Source organism: Camelus dromedarius, chromosome 2 (genome assembly GCF_036321535.1).
Source record: "Camelus dromedarius isolate mCamDro1 chromosome 2, mCamDro1.pat, whole genome shotgun sequence".
Taxonomy (NCBI): domain Eukaryota; kingdom Metazoa; phylum Chordata; class Mammalia; order Artiodactyla; family Camelidae; genus Camelus; species Camelus dromedarius.
Window position 1 is genome coordinate 67,757,640 of NC_087437.1, and position 21,834 is coordinate 67,779,473.

The window sequence follows — 21,834 nt, forward strand, 5'->3', positions numbered from 1 at the left end:
TTTTCAGAAAAACACTCATGATACCTTTACTTTCCTTTGTAAATTCTTCCCAGAGAAGACCCTGAGCTAACTTGATGTGTGCCTTCCTCGTGTGCACAAGAGAAGCCTTTTGTTCTAGCTTTGTCCTATGAATCTGACAGTTTCGCTGGGCGCTTCTCAGAGAACAACTTTTAATTAAAAAAAAGTCAAACAAGATTACTTAGCTTTCTCTTTGAAAGGCATTATTGTTCGTCTCCACAAAATCCTTTTTTCTCTTTAACTTTCTTTCTTTGAGATATTTGAGTTCAGCAGCATCCTCTGTGTCAGCTTCTGGCTAAAAAAGATGTCTCTTGGCCTGTTGCTATTGTCCGTGACTGCCATGGCAAAACAATCCTTGCCAATAGCCCAGTGTGCTGGGCTGCCACTGATAAGAACCCTCCTTTCCTTTGCTGGGCATCTTGTTCAGATGCTATGGCAGAAGCTCTGTGACACTCTGGGGAGCAGCTTGAATGTCATCTTGGTGGCTCACAGCCAGCATTTCTGTGGAAGAGGAATCTCGGACACAATCCAGAATATCCTGAGTAGAGGGTTGTCCAGAGGCTCCTACCTCCTGTGGAGTTGAAACCTGTGTTTTTGACCTTCAACTCTGATAGTCTAAATTTTATTCCAGTAAATTTATCTTGATTAAATCTAGCCCATTCTAGAAAAAGAAACTTGTGAGAGAGTTGTTTGGTACTTTAGGAGTAAATGCTAAAGATAAATTGGAACTTTCACGTAGTTTATAGCATAAATGTAACTTTCAAATAATTGAAGTTATTACTTTATTTCAATAATGTTGTCATTCACACAACAGGTTCTCAGCCACAGAGGTGTAAGGGAGCCTTGGAAGTCATTAATTCTAATATTCACCCCTTCAGGAATCCTTTACTAAAACTACCTGATAGACTGTCATCAAAACCTCTGATGGAAAACTTCTGTTGATTGGAAGCTCATTGCATTATAAGCCAACCTATTTGCCTTTGAAGTTCCCTGTTTTTAACAAAGTGTTTCTAAATATTAATCAGCCTCTCTAATATCCAGCCGTTTATTTTATTAATGCCCTGGAAAATCACATAAAATAAATTTAATTTTTCTGTATGGAAGTCCCTCAATTATTTGGTGATAGTATATCAGCTCAAGTCTTCCTTCCTCCAGTTAAAATAGCCCTAATTCTCTTTATATGTCATAGCATTAAAATCCATGGAATTCTTATCACTTTCCGTATAATTTACCTAGGCTTTTTTAGGTCCATAAATGTGATCTGACCAGGGCAGACTACTGTGGGATTATAATCTTCCTTATGCTAGATACCATACTTTATTAATAAAGTCTCCTATCACATTAGCATTTTTGACAGACTTATTACCCTTTTGAATCACAATAAATTTTCAGACAATTGAAAACCCCTATGGTTTTTCACATAAACAGATATTAAGTCAAAAATTAAGGTATGAAGAGAAAGGAAATTAGACTGGATTGTACTTTGTCCAAATTTTGCTGCTACTTTATTTTGTGAACTTAGGCAAGTATCTGGTCCTCTGTTTCTTCAACTGTAAAATGGAAGTTCGGATTAAATGATTTCTAGGGTCCTTAGCAACTCTAATACTCCATTGTTTTAGGAAACCCTATGTGTTTCTCATGTAATTTTTTTTAACTAAAACATGAAACTTCTCACTTATCTCACAACAAAAACTCACTATTGCTGTTTATTTACATTTATTATTATTTCTGTTGACATTCACCTTTTAAAATTTGGATCCATAGATACACGTATATGGAATTCAGTTATTCTCTGGGAAGCTCCTAAGTGTGGAGGGGAGTAAAGTATCTTTCACTCCAACATGGAGTGTTGAGTCAGAGAAGCATATCACTACTATGAGAGATATGAAACAGGACGGGAATGGACGAGGCTGTGGTTATTTGAGAAAATGTTTATGGAAGACTGTTTTTGGAAGGCCTATGCACCTGGTGGTGGGCCTGTCACCTCTATTGCAGTAGGTCCAGTTGAGAAAAAAAAAGCTGAACATGAATTAGGGAAAAATGAGGATAGATTAGAATTTCTAAAGATAAATTGCAACCCATGTGGACAAACTGGAACCCACACTTGTGTGTCATCACCTCTAATCTTGACAAGGTGGGAGGCCTGCAGAAGGTATGCAGCTCCCTCTGAGGAACTATCCATGCAACTGGCCCAGCCCTTGGAGAGGCTGAGGAAGGGATATGTTGGGAACTAGAGGAGCTGAAGGCCCAGCTGCTACCCCACAACATCAAGGGGAACTTGTATATTAGCAACGATGGGCACCAGCTCTGGTGGTGACTGAACACTATCCAACTTTTACTTCACTGGCTTCTGTATCTCATGCAAACTTCCTTGCAGTCATCCTAACCCAGAACCATGCAGGGAAGGGAATTCAGAGAATGTGCTTCCTGATGGTGCAAATATGCAGCAGAAATAGCATTTTCTGACTACTTTAGACAGCATTTGAAGGTCTAGAAAAAAGAATTATAGGCAACCGTAAAACAAATTTAAAAATGGAAAGAATCGGCATCACTTGCTTTGATTACATAATGAAACGTAATAGCATAATAACTGAAAAGTCTAAAACAACATTTTTAATGTTCAGGCGCATAAGTAAATTTTAATAAGCTCTCTGTTCAGTATAATAAAATGCATCAACAAATATACAGGACTGTGTTTTTAGGATATGTGTGACATTGAAATCATGTAAGTGTGACCCATGCACTCAGTACTTTTGAAATGTTTGTGTGTATTTGTGTGGAGTTTCTTCTAGAGTTTTTCTTCTGGAGGCTCTCTCTTGATCCTTCTCTCCTTTCTTTGAGTGACTCTTTTTCCTCACTTCCAGTCTTAACTTGAGCACTTCTCCACTAGTGTTCATTCCACCAAATCTTTTGATTCATAGTTCACAATTTGTTTTTAAATTACATTATTTTAGTTTGTATTCTCTATTTAACTATCTATTTATATTACTTTCATCATGGAAAGCAGCTTTTGGTCTGCTGTTGTCTGTCATGGTCTCAAAGAAAGACGTGTACAATTGCAAGACATTGTCATCCTGAATAGACAGAATTGTATGTAATGTTAAAAACATTAGTATTTTGAATACTCAGAGTATTCTGTGGTCTATGAATGGTTCTAAGTGCTTCTGGATGTGCCTCTTAAAACACAGTAGCTCAAGGTATTCTGTTCTCATTAAGTCAAGAGGGGCTTAAAATAATTATTCTAAATTTAATGTCTTTATGGGACTTAATTATTTTTCACCTGCCTTAAAACAGCCAAATCAACCAAAACAGAGGTGTTTTCTTAAACTTCACAAACTGATCTGGGGGTAATGTAGAAGAAAGAGTGGTTAATGACTTTTTATTTGATCTGTGAGAGGCAAAGTGCATCTTTTTACGTTTAAGAAACTATTATATCAGATGTGTACCGTGGAATCTTACCTCAATACCTTATCACCTCCAGCTTATTTCTAAGTTGTTCCCTGACTTATACCAAATCACACTCCTGAAATACTAATTGTGATTACTGCTGGTGATTCCAGGCACCCAGAACTTTCTGTCTATAGTAGGGCAAGATAATGAACAAGAGAATTGCTTTCATTGCTGCTACGCCAGATAAGGACAATTAAAAAGGATTAAAAAGTTCAGGAGGTTATTAAGAGAAACTTAGGGTTGGAGGTTGGTGATAAATGAGATTTAGATGCTGGTGACCTATTTAAGCCTCAAGGGAGGAACTCTGAGTGTACTTATGTAAATGTCAGGAAATGTTGGTATTTACCTATTCATCATCTATTTAGAATAGTAGGCTTGTGCTTTGCAGACATTTACCAAAACAGCAACAACAACAAAATCGAGTAGTTTTTGACAGCCAAAGGTATTATATAGCATTTCCATCTTCTTTTAAACCTCTGTACTCTGGATAAACTTTTAGAAGAAGAGAAATTTTTTTCTGCCCAATTAAGACCACTTAAATTTCTCCTATTAATTAAACATTAAAGTTTCCCTATAGTACAGCTAATTAATCCTTGAAATATGAAAATCACCATGAGAAGACGATTTATAGTAATAATTTACATAAATTCATGCCTGTGCTATGGTGATCAAGATAGGAGAAAATGAAAATTAAATACCAGTGGGAGGAGAGAATGTCTATTTTCACATACCCTTAGCACAAAATGATGGACAATTGACTAATTTTATTTTTTCTCTTCACGATTAAAATCTTTCACTTGTATGTGTCAACTTGACAATTTAAAAATTTGATACATCTATAGATGCAATGAACTGAACTTTTCTTGAAGGAAATTATGTATGAAGTCAAGCTCTACAGATGCTCAAAATTTTAGACACTTTACAAAAACTAATCATTAACTTATTTTAATTTTCACAAAGTTCCCTTATTACCATTTTTTAAATAACAAGGGAAAGAAAGGAGTTAAGGAACTTACTAGTCTCCAGTTAGTGTGTTTCTTCATTGGTATTTGAGCCCAAAACTTGACCGTATAAGGCAGTAGTGACTCTGCTCCATGGTGTGTTTGGAAGATGCAATGATTCAATGTAAATGAATGTGTTTTGCAAGCATCAATTGTTGGAAGTATTATGTCTATTGAGAAGCTTCCCCACAGGAAGCATTCCTCTTTAAAGATATCTGAAGTCATTCTTACAATTTCTAGAACGTCATTGCAATGAGGCAAGGACAGAGACTTTACAAAATTTTCATATATAATGCTATTAGCTCTTTATTTTTCCTTTTTTTGTAGACCTGCTGGGTAGATTTTCTGGGCTGGACAGGAAGACAGCCTCTGGGGAGGAGAGGGAGGTAGAAGCCGCAGCTGCTCTTGCAGCTGCAGAAAGATGCTGACACAGGACCCACTGGGAAAGCACTGAATGGAGTGCAGTAATTTGGTGGAGAAAGGCAGGAAAGGCAGAGCAGCATGCAGTGAAGAATGACTCAGAGAGTTTTCCCTATCCAGAACTTTATTCTGCTAGAATTCTCTTCAGCGTTTTTGTCATTGTAAATTGGAGACTTGGAATCAGCAAGAGACAGAAGAGTGTCTCTGATGAACCTCCAGATGGAGGTGCTTTTTTTTTTAAAGCAGGAATAGAAAGAGAAGTGTACTTGCATACCAAAAAGGGGTACAAAGGGTAGATGGGCATCTCTAGACCAACGAGATTGTTAAGTGACTGCAGAGGGAGCAGCACCTCTCAGTAGCCCTCTGGGTAATCTTAAGCTTTGGGAGGTGATGGATGTTTATTTTGATGGTTCTGATGTTGTCATAAGTATATGCATGTGTCCAAACTCATCCAATTGTATACAGGAAATACTTGAAGTTTTTGAAAAATATCAATTTTACTTCAAAAAAGCTGTGAAACAAAAACAAAAACAGAGGAAGAAAGAAAGAAATGGTTCCATTCAGTCTCGGTCACTTCCTTTGAGAAAGGGGCTACAATTTAGCCCTATACACTACAATGTAAGAGAAAATTGACTAAATTCAACATCTAAGCTTATTTCTAGCCCAGGAAATTAGAAAAAAGGATCTGCAACTGGCTTACAAACAGTGCCTACTGTGCTATTTATTGGTGGTGTTTCAAAGAATATATTTAGAGAACAATGCTTAAAATATTTAAATTATTTCTGAACAGCTTTATTGAGGTATAGTTTCCATACAATAAAATTTACTGATTTCAAGTGTATAATTTTATGAGTTTATCAAATGTGTATAGTCATAGAAGCACCATCACAATCACAAAATAGAACATTTCCATCATGACAAAAAAGTTCCTTTACTAGTCTTTGCAGTCAGTCACCTCTTCCTATTCCTGGCTCCTAGATAACAAGGCTGATATGTTCCTAACATTACAGTTTGCCCTTTTCTAGAATTTCATATAAAGGATATCATGCCACATATAGTATTTTCTTTTCGGGTTTATCCGTTCTGTTTCCTGTACCAGTTAGTTTCTTTTTATTGCTGAATAATATTCTCTTGTATGGATACACCACATGTTTATCCCTTCACCAGATGGTGGACCTTTGTGCTGTTTCCAGCTTGGAGCTATGATAGATAGAACTCCTGAGAACATTCGCATATAAGTTGTGCTGTGGATATGCTTTTTCATTTCTCTTGAATCAGTATCTAGAAGTGGGATTGTTAGGTCATAGAGAAGTAAATGTTTATAAGAAATTACCAAATGGTATCCAAAATGGATATAGTATTTTGGATTCCCACCAGCAATGTATGAGAGATCAAGTTCAATGTCTTACAGATATTTGGAATTATCAGTTCTTTTAATTCAAGCTACTATGGTAGCTATGCAGTAGTATTTCATTAGGGCTGTTATCTGCATATACCCAATGAGGAATGATGATAAATATTCCCACTCATATATCATATCTGGTGAAGTATGTATTCAAATATTTTGCAAACTCTTTATTTGATTTTGTCTTTCTATAATTATAGACTTGTAAAATACTTTATATATGCCGGACATAAATCTTTAATCAGATACCAGTTTTGCATATATTTCTCCCAGAATGTTGTGTGCCTTTTTATTTTCTTAACAATGTCTTTTGAAAAGTAAAATTTATTAAAATTAATTCAGTTCAATGTATTGATTTTTATTTTATGTTTTATTCTTTTTCTGTCCTATCTAGGATATATTTGCCTATCCCAAGGTCACAAAAATTTTCTGCTATATTTTCTTTTATAAGTTTTATAGTTTTTAGCTCTGGCATTTAGGTGCTTACATTCTGTGTATGGTGTGAGGTTAGGGATAGGTTTAGTTATTTATTTAATTATTTTGCATATAGATATCCAATTATTCCAGTAGAATTTGTTGAAAAGACTAAAATTTTCACAATGAAATTCCATAACATCTTTGTTGACAATCAGTTGACCATACATGTCTATTTCTGGACTTTTTTTTCTGTGCCATTAACCCATATGTCTATATTTATGCAAAGATCACACTGCCTTGATTGCTGTGCTTTATACTAACTTATACTAATCTTGAAATCAGGTATATGTATTCTCTGATTTTTTTCTTTTCAAATTATTTTGACTACTCTGGGGGCTCTACAGTTCCATATTAATTTTAAAGTCAGCTAGTCAGTTTCTTTAAATGACCTACTGAAATTTTGTTTGAGATTGTTTTGAATCTATAAGTTTGGGGGAGAATTACCAATGTAATAGTATAGCATTCATGAACATGATATATCTCTCTACATACTAAGGTCTTCTTTAATTTATTTCAACAATTGTAGCTTTAAGCACATAGATCTTACACATATCTTGTTATTTTTATCACCAAATATTTCATATTTTTGATGCTATTATAAATGATGCAAATTTTGAAAATAATTTACAATTGTTACTAGTAGATAGAAATTTAATTAACTTTGGTATACTGACCTTGCACATGAAAATTTGGTATATTAACTCCCTTAAGTTTTTGGAGACTTTGGGGAAGAATTATCTACAATTGTCTGAGAAGACTTGTGTCTTTCCAAATTCTGTCTATTTCTACTTCTTGTCTTTTTGCACTGGCTAGGACCTGTTTACTAGTTACAGGGGGAAAACGTTCAGTTTTTACTAATTATAGGGGGAAAACGTTCAGTTTTTACTATTAAGCATTATGTTAGTTGTAGGTGTTCTGTAGATGCTCTTTATGAGACTTCTATTCCTAATATGCTGAGTTTTTTTTATCATAACTAGTTGTATATTGATAGAGATGAATATATAATTTTTCTTTCTTATTCTTTAATATTGACCATACACATTTGTATTTTTGAGTTTTTTTTTTTTAATATTAAAGCAAACTAGAATGTATAAGATACACTCCAATTGTAGTGTATTATCCTTTTTATATATTGCTGAGTTTAATTTGTTAAAGATGGATTTTTCTATCTTTGATCATGATGAATATCAGTCTGTAGGGTTTTTTGGGGTTTTTTTTGTACTTTTGCTTTATTGTTTTTGGCATCAGGATGATGCTGGACTCTTAAATGAACTGGGAAGTAATCTATTTTTTTCTAGAAGCATTTGTTTAGGATTGGTATTATGTCTACCTTCAAAGTTTTATAACATCATTGAAAACATCTGAGCCTGGAGTTGTCTTTGTGGCAAGGGTTTTGAACCTTTGAATTTCTTTTAGTGTTACGGACTACTGAGATTATTTCTTCTTGAATTTGCTCTAGTAGTTTGTACTCTATGCATTTAACCTAAGTTGTGGATTTTATTGACAAACCTTTTTTGTAATGATGTTCCTTTTTAATTCTTGATATTCATAGTTTGAGTCTCGTCTTTTTTACCAGATAAATATAAATATGGCTAGAAATACATTGACTATATCGATCTTATAGAACTTGCATTGGGTTTCCTGCATTTTCTCAACTTTTTTGTTTATTTTCTATTTGATTAATTTTTTGCCACTATCTGTATAATCCCCTTGCTTATGTTTACCTTGTACTTACATTGCTCTTCCGTTACTACTTTTGAAGTTGGGAGCACAGTTCACTCATTTGACACTACTCATTCTTATCTATCATAAGCCTTAAAACCTATAAAACTCACTCTCAGACTGCTTTAGCAGTGTCACACATTTTCCTAAGTTGTATTTTCATTTTTTTCAGATCAAAAGATTTTCTGATTTTCCTTGTGATTTCTTATTTTTCCCTATGTCACTAAGGTCACATTATTTAATATACAAATATTAGAGAATTTTCTAGATCTTTTTGTTATCAATTTCTAGTTTAGATTCATTCTGGTGAGAGAACACAGGAGACTAGAACTAAATGCAACTTCTGGTTGTGAAAAAAAAGTGTAGTGGAAAAGTGTTTATGTTATAAAAGGTGTGCTAACTCTATAAAATAAGTTTTGTTTTATTTAAATAAAAAGTTTTCTCAGTAGAATGATATTTAAAATGTGTTTAATTTGAAACTGCTATTTACACAACTTTTCCACATATACAGTCATTCCTTGCATAAAGCAATATCTACTTTATCATATTACTGCTACTACTGGGATATGTTACGTTTAATTTCACCAGATGACTGAAAGAAAGCTAACAGACGAAAGACACTTGGGAGAGTCAGGATAATTTAGTTCTAATAACACCTGGCAGAAATGTAGGATGGAGTTACAGAGTGAAAAGGAAAATTAAAGATAATTGAGAATATAGATAATGATACCTACAGCAGTATGTATTGGTATTGCTATAATCGAATGTTCTTTGCATAAATATACTGTTTGGAAATTTTTGCTGACTTCTTGTGGTAACTATAAAGGTGTCCTGCTCAGGTATCTCTTCAGTGAACCTGCTGTGGGTTGCATAGCTGATTGACAGCTGGTAGCTGCTGGATCATCAGATTGACCATGGGCCGTGGGCACATTAGTGCTGCTCCGAGCCGATGACCAAGCATGGCTAAAGGAACTGAATCAGGCTCTTTCTGCCTCATATGAGAGTCCTCCAACCAGCACCTTTGGCTTCGAGATTCCCTGTCATCCTGGATGAAACTTTCTTAGAACTGCCTTGTGGTCTGAGGACTTTTCCTCACAATCCTTCCTTCCCTCTCTTTTGTCCAGAGTGTCAGACTTGTGAGCTCTCTTCCAACCTGCTCCTTCTTTCCTTCCCCCTTATCCCTCACAGGCATTCGTTTCCTCCCGTCAGTCGTTTGCTTTCCTGCTCCCAACTGGGTGTCCTGTCTTCTGCACTCAGAACACCTGAAATGGCACAGTTACATTAACAAAGAACCTGTCTTTTTTCAATTAAAATGTTAAAAAGTATACAAAAGTCTTACAGTATAAAAACAATACCACTGGAAAAGTAGTTGGATTAAAGGTTTAACTCAATTAACTGCACTTTTAAAAAGCCTAGGCCCACCAAGGCACTATTTCACCTCATTTATCATACATATTTACATTGTAAATGAAGGAAATAACTAATACAAGAAGTTCCCATTAGCCTTGTAAGGTCATAGAATAAAAAGTCCTATGTGCTTCCAGCAGTAAAAAAGTAAGTGATTTATTTTATGAAAATTAGTGCCTGACTTCTTATGGGCAGTTTTTATAAGATATTTATGTGAGCTAGATTTCTTTTACGAGAGCAGAGGAGTGGCAAGAATGGTCCAAGACGTAAGTGAGTGAGAATCTGGAAGCTGGAGGTTTAAATTGGGTCAGCAGATATGAGGGGGTATATAGGAACTCTCTGCATTTTCTGCTCAGTTTTTCTATAAAACAAACTGCTTTAAAAATAAAGCTCATTAACTTAAAAAAAAAATAAACAATTTTGAATGTACTTAGAAAGAGCCAGCCTGGTAAAAGAGACTAGACCCATACTATCCCTGTATCTTACATGAAGCTTCTTCACATATTTACTGCCTGGCCACGAAGATATTACAATGCTTCTTAAAATGGGCCTTCAATGAATGAAGCAAAGTAGAGTGGAAGATTTTGAAGGAAGATGTTTCCTTCAAGTTTGGATAAATTGGTTGGGTACAAATTTTGGAAGGCCGTGAAAGCTAGACCAAGGAGGAAAGTTGGGTTCTGTTTGCTTGCTTGTTTGTTTTTTGATTTTTAGTGGGTCAAATATTTTGAGCAGAGAATGGTATTTAAATGCTAACAACAAATGCACAAAAAAGAATAAAACTTTACTAGAATGAAATGCACAGCTGTAAAGCAATCTTAGAATGGCTTTTAGATTTGTTGTGTAGAAAGTTAATAGGAAAAATAATAATGGAAAAAAATAAAAGAGGTTTTACAATACGTCTGGTTGTATCTCGGTCATGATAGCCTTTAAATTCAAGACTAATGGATGACTCAAGAGGCAATGTAATGATTCAAATAAGAAAGGAGAATTAGGTTAGTTAGGCTTAAGTTATCTAGAAACTACCAGACAGCTAGAAATTAACACCTTCTCTTAACTGAAAAGCAAACTTTCTGCTTAAAAAGAAATAAGGAGAGCTATGAGTCACAAGGATTTCACGTTTCAGTTCTGTGATCAGTCTTCTGTCTTCAAGTGTTGGAAACCATCATTAAATCCTTGATCTGGTGACAATTAAGTAAATGGTGGCTGTTCTGAGGCTGTCTGGAGAGACAGCGTGGGGATGGCTCTTAGACAGGCATCAGTTCTCTCCACCCCATCCACACAGACTGACACTGACTCTCAGTGACAGTCCAGAGGACAGCAGTGTTCACTGTGGCTCCAGGTGCTAGTTCTTGCTCTTCTCCTTTAAAGTTCATTAAAGACAAAGAGGCATGTGAAAACCACAAAATGAAAAGGAAGAAGAGAAAGGCAAAATCTGTGCTAAAAGGGCAGATGGGAGATCCTCTCAAAGATGAATTTGTTATGAGAATCAGATTTATGGGTGAAGTCAGTAAAAGCCCACAAGGGGAATATGTAGTAAGAACATTGATAATAAACTCATTAGGAATGTCTCCAAAGAACGTCTGAGTAGCGATTCAGATTCTAAAGTTGCATGGGCATGATATTAGCTTCAGAGATAGAGCAATATGTAGGGCATTTGGGGAGTTACCAAGGGAAATTAGAAGACAGCTCCTGGAAGGAAATTGCTATAGGTAAACCAAGGATTGAGAATATGCACATCCAGTTTTGAGATTAAAAGCTAGTACTGCAGTGTATTGTATCTGGTGTGATGCAGTCTTTAAAGTAATTTCCTTTATCCCAATACCTAAATGAAGTTTCTTATCTATGGCACTGATGACTGTGTACTGGTCACAAGTCTTTGTAGATTAGCTTCAGATTTCTAGCATCTGCACTGATGTTTCTTTTTATTGATGAGAGAGTTAATTGCATAGAGGAATAGGAAATTGGAAGAAAACCAGCATATTAACTAATATCAGGATACGGTATCATTTTTCTTGTCTGTTTGTATATTTTTAATGGATAAGACTGTAAAATAGAGAAAAAGAATTCTATAGCTATAGAGAAAAACCTCGATATTTTCAGTTTTGTAATTCCTGTTAAGTCTCTGCCTAGTTTAAGCTAATAATCACCTAACTTTCTTTTCTCATCATTCATTTTTCTCATTTTTGTTCCTATGTTAAAAATCTGTTTTCTTTCATTCTTTCTTGAAGCTTATACTTTACCCCACCTCCAAGAATTCTTACCTCTCTGCCTTGCTTCTTTTTTCTTATTGCAACTTGCCTTCCAAAAAGGAAGTGCTTATTTAATTTGAAAATATTAGTAAAAATGAGTTAGAAGGGGGAAAATAGAATAGCAATTCCAGGACCACATGTTTTTTCTTCTTTGATTGGCTTCACTTAATACTTTTATGCTTTCACTAGGATCTTAGTTGCATCTGCTGTAAAATATGGTAACTATTCCCATAACTTTTCTTTTGAGACAAGCTACTCATGGCAACTTGCCAAAAATTCACCTCAAAATGTTTGGCTAAAGAATGCAGGGTAGAAATAACTCCCTGCCCACTTCTACTTTCATGTGTGCAGTAGGGCAAAGTTTATGTGTGTTACTGATCACATGTACTGTTTATATTGTGTCTTCTCTCTGCTGAGCCAAGCACTTTAAGTGTTTCACAAACATTCTCATTTTTTAGGACTGTAGTAGACAAAATTCTGAAGATGTACCTCCAAAATTCTCATCCCTTATTATTGAAAAAAAATGAATCTAGGTGCTGCTGTGAAGAGGCTTTTGAGATGGAATTAAGGTTACTAATCAACTGACCTTAAAACAGGAAGGTTATCTGGCTAAGATAATGCAATCTTGTGAGCTTTAAAACAGATGAGATGGGTAGAAGAGTTAGTCAGAGAGTTGTGGCAGAATAGGAACACAGAGGAGATATGAGGTAAAACAGGAAATCAGAGAGATTCAAAGCATGAGGTGGAGTCTACTCACTGTTGCTGGCTTTGAAGATAGAGACGGGGCCATGAGCTAAGCCAGCCTCCAGAAGCTGAAAATGACCCCTGGCCAAAGGAGAGTATGTGGGCCTCCGTGCCAAAACAGCATGGAACTGAATTCAGCCAATTATCTGAGCTTGAAAGGGGATCCATCTGCAGAATCTACAGAAAGGAGCACCTTGATTTTGGCCTTAGGAAGCCTGGGAAAGTTACATTGTGCCTGGATTTCTGACCTATAGAAATTGTAAAATAATAAATGTTGTTGTTTTAATTGTTTGTGGTAATGTGTTACAGTGGCAGGACAGGATGAAATGAGTCAGACAAGCAGAACATTTTTATTGAACAACTATTGTATCCCAAGTATTGTTGCTAGCTACTAAAAGCGATAGAACAACAAAAGACAAAAACAGTCTTCGCCCTTCTATGCTTTTATTCTAGTGCGTAGGACTATGTGTATGTATATATATGGCTACACACATATATTTGTATATATCATGTCATTAGCTAGTGAAAATGTGTTTGGTGAGTGCTGAAAAGGGGAAAAGGATGGAATAGAGTAACGTGAGTGGTAGTCCTTTGTGGATGGCTAGTGCAGGCCCTTATACTGTGCTTCCATTTTTATCTGAGAAACATGGTATGTTGGGTTAATTTATTGAGTTGTGTCTAAAATGTCTTAACTTTTTAAACATGTGTACATATTTAAAATATCTCATCATCGATCAGAGAAGGGAAAACTCTTTTTTTAACATTTTTTAATTGAGTTATAGTCATTTTACAATGTTGCGTCAAATTCCAGTGTGGAGCACAATTTTTCAGTTATATATTCATTGTCACATTTTTTTTCCACTGTGAGTTACAAGATCTTGTATATATTTCCTTGTGCTATACAGTATAATCTTGTTTATTTATTCTACATATGCCTGTCAGTATCTACAAATTTTGAAATCCCAATCTATCCCTTCCCACCCCTCACCCCCTTGGCAACCACAAGTTTGTATTCTATGTCTATGACTCTGTTTCTGTTTTGTATTTATGTTCTTCTTCTTCTTCTTTTTTTTTTTAGATTCCACATATGAGCGATCTCATATGGTATTTTTCTTTCTCTTTCTGGCTTACTTCTCTTAGAATGACATCACCTGGGACATCCATGTTGCTGCAAATGGCGATATGTTGTCGGTTTTTATGGCTGAATAGTATTCCATTGTATAAATATACTAGATGTGGAAAAACTCTTTTTATTTCCTAAAGACTATGCCACATTGAGATCTCATGGTCAAGCAGAGTGTTAAACTGGAGACTGTTACTCTGATCAGGGCATTCATAGTAATGCTAAATTTCAGGTTAGAATCCATATTCATTTCATTTGGTGACATCCTCTCCTGTAATTTCTGGCATTAACTAAGCAGAATCATTTTTATTGTAGATAAAAGTGATATACATATACACATATATATATACATATATATTTACCTATAATATATGAATATATAATAAATTCATTATATATTCATTTAAATTTAATGCTTCTGAGATTTTAAATTTTTGCTTGAAGATCTTTTTTTCATACAAATGAAAGATAGTTCTATATCTCTCTATATATGTTCTCTCTCACTCTCTACATACGTATGTATGGATATACATATATATATGGCACATATATGTATAAGCGTATATGAAGACAATCATCAGCTTCTGAAATGAACCCCTAACTTCAAAAGTGGTAAGATCTTATCTAAAATCTCTTTATCTAACTCTTCCAGTTTGAGGCAATATAAACTTTCTTCAACAAATTTTTCTCCTAAAACTGGCTCCCACTGTCAGGTTCTAGACTTACCACTAGTACCTTTGCTAGTATTGTGAACACTTCAACAACTTTAGTATACAACACCCTTAGTCAAGAATTATGCTCTGGAAAGAAAAGTGAGATGATTTGAAATATGTAGAGATGAACATCCTAAAACAAATCCATCAACTAAGCACTAGCTCTTAAAAGTTTAAACATTATCCTCATTCTATTTGTGTGGCTTGGCGTAAAGTTGATGATTGTGTTAATTAAAATGCAGATATATCATATAGCAGGGATAAATAACTCACTATGAACAATGATTCATTGCCTTTGATTAACTTATAGGGTTACTTATGGAATTTAGAAAAGGTAAGATTTCAAAAAAGAAAAAAAAAACTATACCAACTATAATTACCAAAACTGCACAAATCTTAAGTGGAGAGCTCAACTGATTATTACACTTATATGTACCCATGTAATACCAAGCAATAAAGGCAAAGAATATCTCTAGCATCTTAGGAAACTCTCATGTATGAGTTTTGCTTCAGAACAGGTATTTTTAAATATAAATTGGAAGGAAGTGGTTGAGAAAAATGAGGAGAACAGGCTTGGCCATTGGTTTATGGATATGCAGGTATGAATCTCAGATGGAGAAAGAAGGAACCAAAGCAGCTGTTGCCTACTTCCCTATTCCGGAGTGGTAGGGAAGGACTTAAATAACAGAGGTAGAAGCATTTTGCAAAGATCACATAGTACGCTAATGAAAGATATAAAACATCTCCAACTTGCAAATAGGTTGTGTCCTGAAACCTCATTTATAAATTCATCGTGGGAACTTGGAACTTACTTCCTTATAGAAGCAATGTCATGAATGTCATAAATGATAATTGGGATCCCAGATTACTCATATAAACCTATATTAAGCATAATGCTTCTGAAACTTTGCACATTTAAAATAAAAAATAGGTCCTAATCCACAACACACATAAATTAAACAAAACAAAAATATGAATAATTATTATTTATCTTGATGTTGGTTCTTTAGAAAAGGTAGGTTTAATTAGAGGAGATACGTGACATTAATTTATTTAGGCTTTGAAAAGTTTTTAGGGGTATTTTCAAATACTTTAGACGATGTTTTTTCTTCATTTTATTTCTCTAGTTTTACTCTGAAAATATCACTTCTCATTTCCCTGATACAGGTAAATCACTAACCTTAGGCCTTTTATTCATTTACCATTTATGACTAGTAATGAGTGCTTCAGGCAGAGAATTTAGTAAAAGGAGAGTACCCTTCTAAAGCTGGGTACTCTAACTTCTGTGGTCTCTGCCACAGTGCCCACGCCACGCTTTTACTCACATGGTAGCCCTGCTTGGTAGATGCCAGAGTTTTTGTCTGTTTCACTAGCATTTTTACCTTCTCAAAAGCAGCTTCCTGCTCTGATCCCCAGTCCCGCATATGCTCTTTCTTTACCAGGAGGTATAAAGGATGGGGGTACTATGCCTGGGAAATAAAAGTCCTCCAAACCCCCCCAAATCCCTGCAAAAACGTACACCTCTTTCATGTTCTGATGGGTTGGATAGGCTTGCGCCTTGTCAGTCACAGTTTCTGGGACAACGTGCATCTTACCTGATCAAATAATGTGAAAAACCTTTACAGCAGTGCCTGGACTTTGAATTTTCTATGTGTTCACCCCCATCCTCTCCCTCACAGATGTTCCAGTAAAATCTGCAGTGTCCTGCAGCAGAGACAAGTCTTCACGTGTTAACTGTCATCAGTGTAATGGACCTGTTTAACTGATGTGGGGAAGAAGAACTTCAACGTGTCCTGGATTACCATCCATGACATACTGTGGGGCTGTGTGGGTAGCCTTGGGGAAGCGTTTGCCCTTCCCATGTGAAGGCAAACTGATTTTGCAATTCAGTGGCTGGGAGGTTTACAGAATAAAGCATTTGACAAATCCAGTACAGCATGGTCCACTCCTGGGTCCATGGCCAAGGTATCTAAGATGGTAGCAAAGTTGGGCACAGCCATGTGATGTGAGAACTACCTTGTTCAATTCTCAGTAGTCCAAGGTCACCTGCCATGAGCCATCTGACTTTTTCACCAGCCATGCCAAGCTGTTGAAAGCACTGTGGATGGACTGTACAATACCTACTGGATGCTGTTCTCTGATAGTTTCTCCTGTTTCCATGTGACCCTCAGGCAATTTATATTGTTTGACAGTTACCACTCTTTGTGGAGGGTGGTAGACTTATTGGTTCCCAGTTGGTGTATCCCTTCAGTACTGGTTTGATTTCTCCAATCCAGAGGCAGAATTCATGGATAGAGGTTTGCAGAGTTTGACTTTGTAAGATATCAGTGTCCAATATGTTCTCTGGTATTGAAGAGGTAAAAACCATGTATTCTCATGCCCAATTTTCAGTGTCAAAGGGACTTTCCTGACCAAAACTGTTTATCCTCTGTAGCCATTGATGGCACTGAGGGGTCCAGAAACCTTCTGAGGGTGACCATGTATTGGAATACATTCAGCTTAAGTATCAGCAAAGCCATCACCTTTTGTTTATTTCAGTGGGACCAGTGAGTAGTGAGCTCAACATGAGGCCTCTAATCTCCAATGACCCTCACTTGGAGGTTCACTTGGCCTGCACCCTGTATCAGAGCTCTGGGAGGCATCCTATTCTAATAGGACCATATCCCTGAGGCCTCTGCTAGAGCATCAGGGGTGGTAGGGGAGGTCTGAACTCTTGTTCAGGTTTTAAGGCTTTCGGTGGGCCAACCAACAGTGTTGGGTTGCTGGTCTGTCTTTTCAGGTGAAGTCCCAACAGCACCAAGGTCAAAGCATATTTATTTCCAGGTTATTTTTACCAGACCCTTCATAGCAGATTGGGATAGCTTTTTGGCTATATGAGTTCCCTCCGTCTTGAGTCTTTCCCACCTTAAACCTTTTTCCAGGATTTGTCAGTTTCCCCCAGACTAGTAATGGATTGCCTAACATCATAAATGTCTTGTTGGTCAGAGAAATTCCATCACACCCCATATCCCATCACCTCACTAACAAGCCTGGATGCTTTCCCTGGCCTTTTGCTGGAAATTGGCAGCTCTATCCACAAGCTCAGCAGGAGTATATTCTCTCATCATGAATGTTTCCTGAGTTGGGGGCTGCCCCACTGGCTGGGGTTGTGATTGCTGTGCTTCTGCTTTCCATTGTATTAGAGGTGGGAGGGCACAGGCTGTTTCATCTGTTTCACCGTCAATCACAACATCTTCGTCTTTGCTCTCCTCACTTTTCCAGGGATTCCACCTCTTAGCGTCCCAGTCAGGCTTTGTCACAAATACTCGGACCTTAATCCTAGGCATCTTGTGCCGTCCCAATTTTATATAACAATACGCTAAAGTTTCCAACTTCTTATCCTGCTGTCCTGACTTGTCTGCCAGCCCTGAAGCGGCAGAGCAGAAGACATCCACATGCCCTTCTCTAACCTCAGCTCTTCTTCCAGCTTTCCAACTTGGGCTTCAACCTCTGGTTGGATACCAGTGGCCAGCCAAATTGCCCACAGGAAAGGCCAGCCCACTGCTGCAGCACTTTTTTCTCTACTTTGTCACAGTGCCATTGTGCAGTCTTCAAACAAGTGGATCAGACCAGCAAGCATTTTAGGGGAGTCCTTGTTCATAATTTTTGGTCCACAAACATCTAATGGATAGGCCACTCCTCTCCACACAGAGGTCTATGGCCAACTCAGGATTTCCCTGGTTGATGCCTCTTCCCTAAGACTCATTTCTTCAGTCTCCTGACTGGCTCACCAATTGTGGGTCTGAACCACTCCCCAGGAGAAATCTAAAACTGGCTACTGCACAAGGAGGGCAGGGAGAGACCAAAGAAGGAGGCAAACCACTCTAGATTGGTAGATTGCATGTTTAATAGGTGAGGAAACTTACCGAACTTGTCTTGGGTGGCTGCACCAGGAGTAGATCTCCACACCTGCCCACCAGAATCTTAAAAGGTTCTGTAGAGGCTTGAACTGAGTTCAGTCTTGTATCCAGTCCAGATGGTCTCAACATCACCTGGCTTTCCTAAGGCTACATCCTTGAAAATGGCTCTGGCTGTGGGAAAATGGGCCGAATGTAGTTTCCAAGGAGAGAGTTGGGGGTGAGGAGCCTCTGATCAGGTCTGGCTCTCAGGTTAACCTGCGATCATGTCCTTTTGATGACCTCCTTCAGCAATGTGTATCATCATATATTTAGCCAGTTCTTTTATGATAAACATTTTCTCTAACCACTTTTTCATTGTTATTAACAGTGCAATAATGAACATTCTTGTGTTTGTTTTCTGGGGCACTTTTGCTAGTGTGTCTGTAGAAAACTGTTCTTGAAAGAGGACATGCTGAGCTAAGGTATGTGCATTTGAATTTTTGATAGACTTAACTAAATATCCGTCCAAAAAGACTGTGCTAATTAACACTCTCCCCAATAGTATAGGAGAGTATCTATTTCTAGCCCAGACTTTTGCCAACACTATTATAATTTTTTAATCATTTCAATCTAATAAAGCAATGAATGTCTAAAATGATTTATTTAAATATGAATAAGGCTGAGTAACTTTTCATATGTGTACATTCTATATAAACAATTTTTTTGTGCTCTATGCATTTTTATTGTTGATGATTCATTTTTTTTCTTTTTGATATTTAAAATCTTTCTATATTAAGGAAAGTTTGCCTGTGTCATAGAGTTGCAAATAATTTCCCCATTTATTTATGTTACTTAATTTTTTCCTACGGACATTTCTAATCTTTATGAAGCCATGTTCAGTATTCGTCCCCACTCTATATTAAAAACAGTCTCCTATGTTTTATTTTAGTATTTTTATTCTCTTGTTATATTTAAAATTTTAGACCTTAACTGCATCTCAAACTTGTTTTAGTTTAAGTACTGAACCAAGGATACATCTGAATTTCACTTTGCTGGTACGAGTGCTGGTCACTAGTACCATAAAAAAAAAGTTAGTAATATGTATTTTCTCTCACTGATTTGTAATACATTTAACATATATTAAATTTTTATATTTTTATCTGAAGATTGGAGAATATTCCATTGATTTGTATAGCCCCAGCCAGTAATAAAAATATTTTGTTGATATTGACTTATTTTTACTTTTATTAATTTTAAAGGTAGTCTATTCTAATTTTTTTAAGAAAAATTTCTTGATTATCTCTCCATGTTTTTAAATTTAGACTAAATTTAGTATCAACTTTTTTCAAGTTCCAAAAAAATCCTGTTACTATTTCTATTAAGATCCATTAAATTTCTAGACAAATTTGAGGATGAATAGTTTTACAGTACTAAGCTTTTCTGATTTTTTTGCTCCACAAATACAGTATAATTTTTCATTCATCTTCCCTGTGTCCTTTGATTATTTTTTCCATATTATTATTAAAAATGCCATGCAAGTTTATTCCTAGTTGTATATTTTTGTTGCTATAACTTAATGGAATCTTTTCTTATGTTATATTTTATAACAAAAAGCCATTGGTATTTGTATATTAATTTTGTGACCAAGTCACCTTACTAAATTCATATTTTTCATATAGATTTTTTTCAGTGATTTCTCATAATTTCCCCAGTTGTAAAATTATATTAGTAGCAAATAACAAGCATAACATTTTCTATTCAGTATTTTTTGTATATTTAATTCTCCAGCATCTACATATAGACTAGAACTTTCAAAGTATTGTTAAATAACTGTATTGAGTGTAGATATCCATATAGTTTTCCTAACTAAAGAAAATCTTTGTTTTTTTTACAATTTGACACAGTGGTGGCTGTTTGCTAATTTGGTCACATTTATAATGGCAAGGAGTTATATCTTTGGTATTATTAAGTATTTTCATCAGGAATAAATGTTTAATTCTGTTAAATGTCCTTGCAGAAGCTAGTGAAATGGTCTTTTTTTATTTTGACTTATTAATATTGAAGTCAAATAAATTAATTTCCTTATTTTAAAACATTCTTGCTCTGTAAACAGTACATGGTTATAGTTATTTGTTATTTTCATATATTGCATGATTCTTTGTGCTAATATTTAATGTAACATTTCTGCATACATATTCTTGGGCAGTATTTAGTTTTCTTTTTCTTTTGAAATGTGTTGCTTTTGTTAGGTTTGAGAGATGACTGGTATATGGGTTTTATGAAATCTATTTGAAAGCTTTCCTTTTTGTCCATGAAGGTGTTTCTCCAAGTGTGTTACATATGAATAATCAGTATTAAAACTGCCTAGTGGTGTTTTATTTTATTTGTTCTTAATTATGGTGACTGTTGTTTATCTTTTCTATTTGTTTTTCTTTCAACAAGCTAGCCCTTGAATTTTCTTTTCTTCTCTTTGTTTTTTACCTATCCTTTGTGATACATTTGTCAATGTCCAATTTATCATGTTTCCCTCCTTTTGCATTCCTGGCTTGTGATTTTTATCTTCTTGCACTGAGTACTTAATTTCTTTTCATTTTGTTTATTGATGTCATATGTAAAGATACAAATCTTACGGGCACAAATTGAGTTTCAACTCATGGTTTTGATATACAATATTTTTACTACTGCTGTTTTCTAGATATTCCATTATCTCAGTCTTGATTTCCTTTCTGAACTGGAAGTTAAAAATTTCATCTTTTTTTGTGTATGTATGTATATATATTGAAATATAGTCAGTTGACAATGTTGTGTCAATTTCTGGTGTACAGCATAATGCTTCAGTCATAAATGAGCATGCATATATTTGTTTTCATATTCTTTTCCACCATAAGTAACTAAAGATATTGAATATAGTTCCCTGTGCTATACAGAAGAAACTTGTTGTTTGTCTATTTTACATATAGTAGTATCTGTAAATCTTGAACTCACAATTTAGCCCTTCCTACCCTCTCTCCTCTCTGGTAACTATAAGACTGTAAGTTTGTTTTCTATGTCTGTGAGTCTCTTTCTGTTTTGAAAGTAAGGTTGTCTTTTTTTTTTTTTTTTTTAGATTCCACATATAAGTGATATCATATGGTATTTTTCTTTCTCTTTCTGACTTACTTCACTTAGAATGACCTTCTCCAAGTCCATCCATGTTGCTGCAAATGGCATTATTTTATTATTTTTTA